The sequence below is a fragment of the Apteryx mantelli genome, chromosome 7, assembly GCF_036417845.1.
Source record: "Apteryx mantelli isolate bAptMan1 chromosome 7, bAptMan1.hap1, whole genome shotgun sequence".
Classification (NCBI taxonomy): Eukaryota; Metazoa; Chordata; class Aves; order Apterygiformes; family Apterygidae; genus Apteryx; species Apteryx mantelli.
The window spans coordinates 22,977,994-22,986,549 of NC_089984.1; positions in this window are offsets into that span (position 1 = coordinate 22,977,994).

The window sequence follows — 8,556 nt, forward strand, 5'->3', positions numbered from 1 at the left end:
AGGGGGAAGAGGGCAGTGTCACAGCCACGTATCAAGCACAGGCGAGGCATGGAGAGATGCATTGACTTGCCCAGGGTGGAACAAGAAAACCAGCAGGGAGAGGCGCTGCAGAGATGTCTGAAACCAGGTTCTAGCCACGGATGAGAGGTAACTGCAACCTGCAGTGGCCATGAGCCTGGAAAGCTCCCTGCAGTTTCTCTTCCCTGCATTTCTCCAACATCATGATGCATTTGTCCCAGCAAGGGACAGGTCTAACTTGGCACATTTAAAGGGAGAATGTAAATCTCCAGACCCTACACAAATATAAGTTTTGGAGTTTCCTTACTAAACCTGTGTTTAGTTTACCAGTGGGTGTCAGCCGGCACCATTAACAACCCCTCACGTCTGCAGATCACTTCTCAGTGCCATTTTCAGAGGAAGTCAGTAGCAGATCTCCCATTTGTTTTACTGAGAGAAACTGAAACATAGAAAAATGACTTTCCCAAGGTTACCTTGCAGATCAGTAGCAAAGACAACCCAAGCTTTCCAAAACACACCTTATCATACTAGAGCCACCCACCCACATTTTTGTTGCAGACTCTGCCCATCTCTGGCAGGTTACAGTTCTTCATTCTTTCTCCGTTCTTTAAACAGGGTTAGTACAGGTTTTGCTCATTTTTGCAGTGTTGTGACAAATCTGTAATAAGAGCTATTATTAGCATACAGCTACTGCTGACTGGTCAGCCTTTAACACAGGATATTTTCAGTTGGAGATCTCACTGCCCCTTCCCCTTTTACAAACACATTGCAGCAGGAGTCACAAAGAAACAAGCAACATCAGGGAACAACTCACTCAGAAACAGACTATATCAGAAACTAGAGAAAATGATGTGAGAAACAAGCATCGTGATAAGCCAGCTGACTACAAACTCATAGAAAGTGCCATGCAGTCCTTTTGCTGGTCACAAAAACCCTAATTCAGGGCCTCCCTACCTGAAAGCAAGGAGCCTGGTACTGGGAGAGCGGTAGACATAGGAGGAATTTCACTGGGTGCGAGGTCCAGTCCTTCTCCTGAGCTTAGATGCCAAGAGACACATTGAAAAGAATACACCAGATTTTGGAGAGATGTGGTGGAACTTAGAAGCTTTGCTCGTGGCCTGGTTTTGGAGGTGGCAAATGCCTGGCATAGCTCCCAGCCAGCCGGCCACACTGTGCACGTACAAGCACTGAAGTGGATGGCAGCTCAGTGCCAGTCCCCAGGGTGTGGTGAGCTGAGGCTGAGCAGTGACACAGAAGTGCTGAGGGAGGAATGCAAATGTTGAGCTGATAAAACAATGTGCATGACAGGTGCCAGACTGATGTCACCGTTCAAAGCCACGCTTCATGGTGGCACACCACAGCAAATTACCCAGAGACCCCATGCACCTAGCTGAGTGACAGGGCTCTACAGCACAAGCTGTCTCAATCCAGCTATGAATGGAGAGAGGAAATGTGTGTGGCAGAGCCAGCCACTCTGGTGCCATATACTGACCCCTGCCATTCCCTGAAAAGACCAGTCATTTCTCTGCTGACATGCTCACCCCTACATGCCAGAAGGTGCAGCAGCCTGAGAAACTGTCAGTCAGAGCAACATGCAAGGCTGAGCAGCTTGAAGCTGGCTGTGCTTGTGCTGCCTAGGAAGTGGCTGAGAAGCCACCCCAACAGGACATGTCTGGTGGCTGTGACTACCTGCAGGGTTGCCTTCTGGAAAAAGCATCAGAAAAAACAGCAAATGGCTTTCTCAGACATGGAGATACTGTGCATATACATTTGCATGCACATATATTACTCTAATATGTCAAACCAGCTAGGTTGTTCAGACATGTCTGGAGTTTGCAAAGCAAAAAAAGCTTTGAAATCATGTACAAAGGTTTCTGGGATGAAGAGCTTAAAAGGGCAGAGCTTTTCCTCAGTTTCCTATAGAATAGACAACTGTTACAGCAATGGGAAATGGCAGTCTTGCTGAATCCCTCCTGTCTCAAAGTGTTTTATCCTGTACAGGCCCAGAAGAGGCCATGCCACCAGCCTCGCCTTCTCCACCATGTAGATATGGAGGCAAAGGCAGTGCACTGGTTGAAATCACACATCACCAGGGTCTGGTCCCCGGGCTGCTTGCTGGATCACTGGATCACAGAATCACACAATCACAGAATGGTTGAGGTTGGAAGGGACCTTAAGAGATCATCTAGTCCAACCTTCCTGCTCCAGCAGGTTGCCCAGGACCCTGTCCAGATGACTTTTGAATATCTCCAAGGAGACTCCACAACCTCTCTGGGCAACCTGTTCCAGTGCTCTGTCACCCTCACAGTAAAGAAGTTTTTCCTCATATTCAGATGGAAATTCCTGTGTTTCCATTTGTGCCTATTACCTCTCATCCTATCGCTGGGCACTGCTGAAAAGAATCTGGCCCCATCCTCTTGACACCCTTCCTTCAGATATTTAAACGCACTGATAAGATCTCCTCTCAGTCTTCTCTTCTCCAGGCTAAACAGGCCCAGCTCTCTCAGCCTTTCCTTGTATGTGAGATGCTCCAGCCCCTTCATCATCTTAGTAGCTCTTCACTGGACTCGTTCCAGTAGCTCCATATCTCTCTCACACTGGGGAGCCCAGAATTGGACACAGTACTCCAGGTGTGGAGTAGAGGGGGAGGATCACCTCCCTCGACCTGCTGGCAACACTCTTCCTGATGCACCCCAGGATACCATTGGCCTTCTTGGCCACAAGGGCACACTGCTGGCTCATGGTTAACTTGGTGTCCACCAGCACTCCCAGGTCCTTCTCCGCAGAGCTGCTTTCCAGCAGGTCAACCCCCAACCTGTCCTGGTGCATGGGGTTATTCCTCCCCAGGTGCAGGACCCTGCACTTGCCCTTGTTGAACTTCATGAGGTTCCTCTCCACCCACCTCTCCAGCCTGTCCAGGTCCCTCTGAATGGCAGCACAGCCCTCTGGGGTATCAGCCACTCCTCCCAGTTTTGTATCGTCAGCAAACTTGCTGAGGGTGCACTCTGTCCCTTCATCCAGGTCACTCTGGGAAGGTGTGTGACCGGTAGTTTGCCTTCACAAGAAGAAGCAATTAGAGGTTGAAGGATAGCTGTGGCATCAAGCCCACTTTCTAGACTTTCCCAGAGCATCAAAGGTGGAGGGAAAGCACACACTACAGCACTGAAAGAATAGCCCTGATGACCGCCTCTGTATGCCAGATACACTTTGCTACAGGCCATACCCTTTCCTGCTCTGATTTTGCCAGCCTTGTTAAGCTCAGCAGGACTGAAACTGATGAGAGAGGCCTAGGTGACCTTTCCAGAAGTAACTCGTCAGGGACTATGTTTCACGCTTGCCTGAGAAGAAGGAAAGCTTTTCAAGGAGAATAGCCTGACCTGATGAACAGGCCCTTCAGGGCCCTTGAGTTCTGATGGGAGGCTGTGGGCCATGCCCTGGCCACACAACTGGGCTACAGGGGCCTCTAGCTCTGGCGTGAGATATGAGTGGCCTTGGTAAAGGCTGTGCATTGCTGAGGAGCTACTGGAAGGGAAGGAAAAGAGATGGCTGAACTGGGCATGTACCAGTGCAGAGGTGAGTGCAGGCAACCAGGAGCAAAAAACAAACGCAGCAAGGCTGGTGTTCTTTTGCCTGTGTACTCATGAGCACAAACAGATGTTTCCAAATGGTCTATTCAGCATTCAGGCACCAAGACACATGTTCAGGTGCTGTGATCAAGGATCCTTGTGATGACAGAGGATAAGGGTTCACAGCTGTTGAGTCCTCATCATGTCTCCTCAGTTCTTCTTAGGTTGGTGACCATGCACTAGTTTTGGATGTGCCTCTTTGTATCCTTCAGGAGATGACAATGATCATTCTATTTTCCATTATGATTCTCTACCCTATCCTCCTGCCCTCCCCCTCTCCCAAATCACTGCCAGCTGGCTTCTGTCCTAGAGTACCTAGCTGTGGTTCAGTCATTCATGATAGCTCTGGGCTACCTCTGTTCCTTTTGCATGCACCAGCCATTCCCACTTACACAGCAATTTCCAAACAAGGAGAGAAAATTAGTTCTGGAGGGGAGCAGAGCAGCACAGTCAGAAAACTTGAGATGCCCTGGCCTAGGCAACCACTAAGCACTGGCTCTACAAAATGAAATTGCTAGGTATGGAGATGCATCTGGGACCTAGTGGAACATAACCAGTCAGGCTAGCTGCAAGGTGAGTTCTTCCCTTCATCTATGTTACTGCCTTTATCTTCAAGTCAAATATCTAATCTGGCCCAGTGCTTTGGGTTCTCTTTTATAACACTTACTGCCTGGTGATTCCCTGTCCTTCTGCCTCAGTTTCCTTATTGGCAAATGTGCTTTACATGCAGTCTGCACCAGAGCAGGGGGCAGCTGAGATTTCCCAGCCGTTGCAGTTTACCTTCTTCTTTCATCTAATGTGATGCTCTGTCCCGTGTTGGAAGGAAGTTGCTTGGTAGTTCTCTGCCAGAGTCGTGTAGCAATGTTAGGCAACTAGGAAGGTACAAGAGGAGGGGGGACCTCTGGCCTTGCCAGAGCTAGTTTTTTATTTCTCCATCTCCAGAATACATGCCATTTACTGGCCTGCTGTTTCACACTCTGCTGTTGTATGGTGTTCCTTGTCTGAGCCCTTTGGGACAATGACACTCTGTGTCTCTGGGTGTACAGTGCCTACTGCAAGGAAGTCTGAACTTGTTCAGTGCTGCCACAGCAAATGCTAACAGCAGAAGCTCAGGCCTTGGTAGCAGCTAAAAGTTAAACAGCTCTTAGAAGCGGCTTGTTGGGGCAGCCTGGACTTTGCTCCTGAGAAAGGAGGTAGTAAGTCCACATAACATTGTGTATGCCCACATTGACATCTAGGGAGGGAGCTAACCTCTGGAGAGCTGAGTTTGGACAGATAAAACACTCTGCAATCCTGTTAACCTCCTGTGGGCACTGAGACCCTCAGAAGGGAAGCAAAACTACAGACTGTCCATTCTTGCAAATGGCAGTGGAAAGCATATTTGGAGCATCCTGCCCCAGTAGCTTGTGTCAAATGTGGATGAGTCTTGCACTGGAGAACTTGTGTTGCTGCCCAGCTTAACTTGGTGTCAGTTCTCCTGTTAGTCTGCAGTCCCAAGCCTTGCTCTGAATGTGTAAGAGTATGGGGTCTTGTTGGGTCTCTCTCCAGATCTGTTTTGTTGGAGAGCACATGGGAGCTTCCTTCTTTCTTAGCAGGCTCCCAAAGCTACTCCCCTAACAGCTACAGAGGATGACTAAGATGTTTCCCTGGTCTAGGTCTCTTATTCCCGGCTTTCGCATCAGACCTCAGCGTTTCTTCTCCCTCTGCCTGTTTTATCTCTCTCCTTTTGTCTGTCTAGACTGGGAGGTAAAGGAGTGTCCCTCTGTATTTATACTGCACCTCATATCGTGGCCCTAAGTTCTCTGTAACAACACTAATAACTGCAAGTTGGAGCTGTAAATATCTGAGTACACACATGATGTTAGCTTTTTAACTACTGAAGAACTGGAGCTGTGGTTTAGATGCTCTAGATACTCTAGACTACAAATATTTTATCCTTGCCTGATTATCTATTTTACCCAGATAATACCTGTGTGTAGTTCTGTTGACCTTTGTTTAGCTATTCATAATTTCTGTCAAGCTCAATGTACCGCACTAGTTAAATATTGATTCCCTTTACATATAGATTTGCTTGAATCTTTTTTTTATCCTTAAGCGAGAAAGGATTTAGAGTTGCTGTGTATTCAGATGATGGACTAAATGATTAACAAAACTTTACAGAGTCAGATTTCTATGTAATCTGCAAGTCTTGTAAAAGCCAACTTCCCCAAGGCATGCAGCACTTTAACCTAGTAAGGGAGGCCAGTCAGCACTAGTCAGTGTGGAAAAGGCAATGTCTTTTTCCATAGGGTGGTGAACTTGTACATGCAGCAGATTCAGCACAGCTGTACACATCTGTACAGGGTGTGTCTTTCAGAATGGTTTCTGGAGCTCTTGGTAAAGAAAAGCTAGGAAATATTTCTCACTCATGCACACCTATGTCTGATACTGCTATTCTTCTCCATTGATCTCAGCTGCTTTTGTACACAGAGCATTGGAATCTGCTTCTTGCTGCATTCCGTAGGGAAGGCAATAATAACTCATTAGCATCCAGTTCTTCCTGCATGTATTTCTCATTCACTCTCTTGCTGGCTCAAGTCCCTGAAATATTTTATGAGCTTTATGAAATTCAGTATTAGGCTGGATCAAAACAACCTGGATCCTCAGGGCAATGAAAGAGGCATCCCAAGGAAAGCAGCAGAGAAACAGATCTGAAAATGTTGCATCTCATGTCTATGCTAGGCAAAGCCATGGCTGACTTGATTAAGTGTTGGCAAGTCTTGGCCCGAGTGGAGAGCTGGACTAGAATAAACCTCCAGCAGCCCCTTCAAATCAATGTTTTTGTGATTCTGTGGCTCTGGCTGCAGGAAGGAGGGGAGAAGAGTCCAGGGCTTTCAGGAGACAGTGGGACTGACAGTCCTTGGTAACTTCTCCACTCTGTGCACTGGGGCACATAAGGGACATATCTAGTGTGACCAGATCCCATAGGAAGAGAACAGTGTTCAGATTAGCTGCAAATGGGAATGATGCTTTTCAGCAGGACTCCTCAAAGCCTGACTTCCTGCTAGGTGCGTTCCCCCATTCCTGGCACAGTATCACAATCTCTCCTGCTCTGTGACCTTGAGGTGGCAGACAGATCAGACCAAGCAGCAGGGCTCAGGAGCAAGAGGGAAGATACCAGACTTGTGCTAAAACCTGCATGAGATCTGAAATATGACCCAGGTTGGTCTTGCTTTGCTACCGTACTGTATCAAGCCAAAGCCTATAGGTGAATTTGTTTAACATCATTCAGTAAAAGCAACAAGGCTTTGTCACTTGGAGTTTGCTAGAGCTTTATGCTGGGCTTATGCTAAAGTTTTATGCTGGGCTAATGCCTTTGTTATCTTTCTATAAAGACCATATGCTTTAATGACAAGCAAAGACAGTGTCAGTTTTGAAGGTGAATCCTCCTCCCCATGGATGAGCAGCAGAAAGCACTGCTGCCTCCTGCTTATGTACAGAGTGGTGCAGTGGGAGAAAAATACAGTGTGTAGCACTAGGCTCTTCTGAGGCTTGTTATGAGTGTTTGGCTTAAACACTCACACCCCTCGCCAGGGGTTTCTGCCTCTGTACTGGCAGAAATGTTCCTCAGCCACATTATGAGCTAGATCAGCTAGATCAGTAGACGCAGTTGAAAAATACTGCCCTCCTCCTAATTCTCTGTTGTTGCTAGGTTAATTTTCAGTCAGGCCCAATTTCCCTAGTGTGGTCAGAAGTAAACAGGGCAGCTGAGGCACAGTCCATGTGCATGGAGCAAGGGAGAGCTTTTAACCTTCTCCCCCATGCTGCCCAGCTGGGAAGGGACATGAAAGAGACTGAGATCAGAAGGGCCTTGAAGAGGCCCAGAAGAACTGTCACTTCAGCAACGGGCAGAAGGAAAGCCAGAGCCACAAGCCAAATGCTTTAGGTTGGCAGATCTAGTTCCTCCCCGTATCTTGGGTCCCCATCAAAAAGGGATGACAACTGTTTTCTCAGTAATGCCATCAGGATGTGCTTAGGCACAGGCGTTGGAGAAGTGTTTTTCTTGATCTCATGCAGTGTGGGAGGAGCAGTGCTCCCCACTGTAACTGCTGGCAGGAAGGGATCTGTCACCTAGACAGGAGCAGCTGAGCAACTGCAACTGACTGTCAAGAGTAACTGACATCCTCTAACCCTGTTGCTTTAGCAAGCGGTTCTTCTGCATCACTGTGCAGGCACTGCATGGAGCTACAAGCTCACACTGCTCTGAATAAGCTTCCCTCTGCTCCCAAGCACACAGACCTCTTTTCCCACTGTCTTGTGCACGTCATGAGAAGGCTGTCACTGCAGCACAGTGGGAACTAGTGAGTGCTTAAGTCTGAAATACCCTTGGAGATGAAGAGATGTGCATTCTTGGTGATAAACTAGGGCAAAAGTCTTCAGTGTAGGCAGATTTTACTCAAAGGAGGAAGTTAGATAACAAACCAAACATGAACTCAAGTCTGCTTCTGCTCCTTAAAGTGACTGAAAATAAAATCCTTATTCAGCAGTCCTGATCCTTGGGCGTACCTACGGCAAAACTTGCCTTCCTTGCCTTTGTGCCTAAAGCTGTGTAGACACCCCAATAATCCCACCTGCTCTGGACTCCTATCAGCCCTGTAGAGCAATGCAGCTGCGAGAGATGCGAGGGTCCGTTCTCTGCAGTGTGTCAACAGCATGAACTAACAAGTACATGCCTGAAGTGGGGCAAATGTCAGTGAGTGAGGTGATGAACTTGTTGAGTTTTTATTGCTGGTATTGATTGGACAGTTAGAAACATGCTTTGGCTTATCTGAGTCTTAAATTGATCTAGCAAGAGTTGTACTTAGAGAAATGCAGTGCTGTACAGAGGGAATCACTGCTGCACAGAGCTGCAGAGGAAAAGTCAAACCAAAGG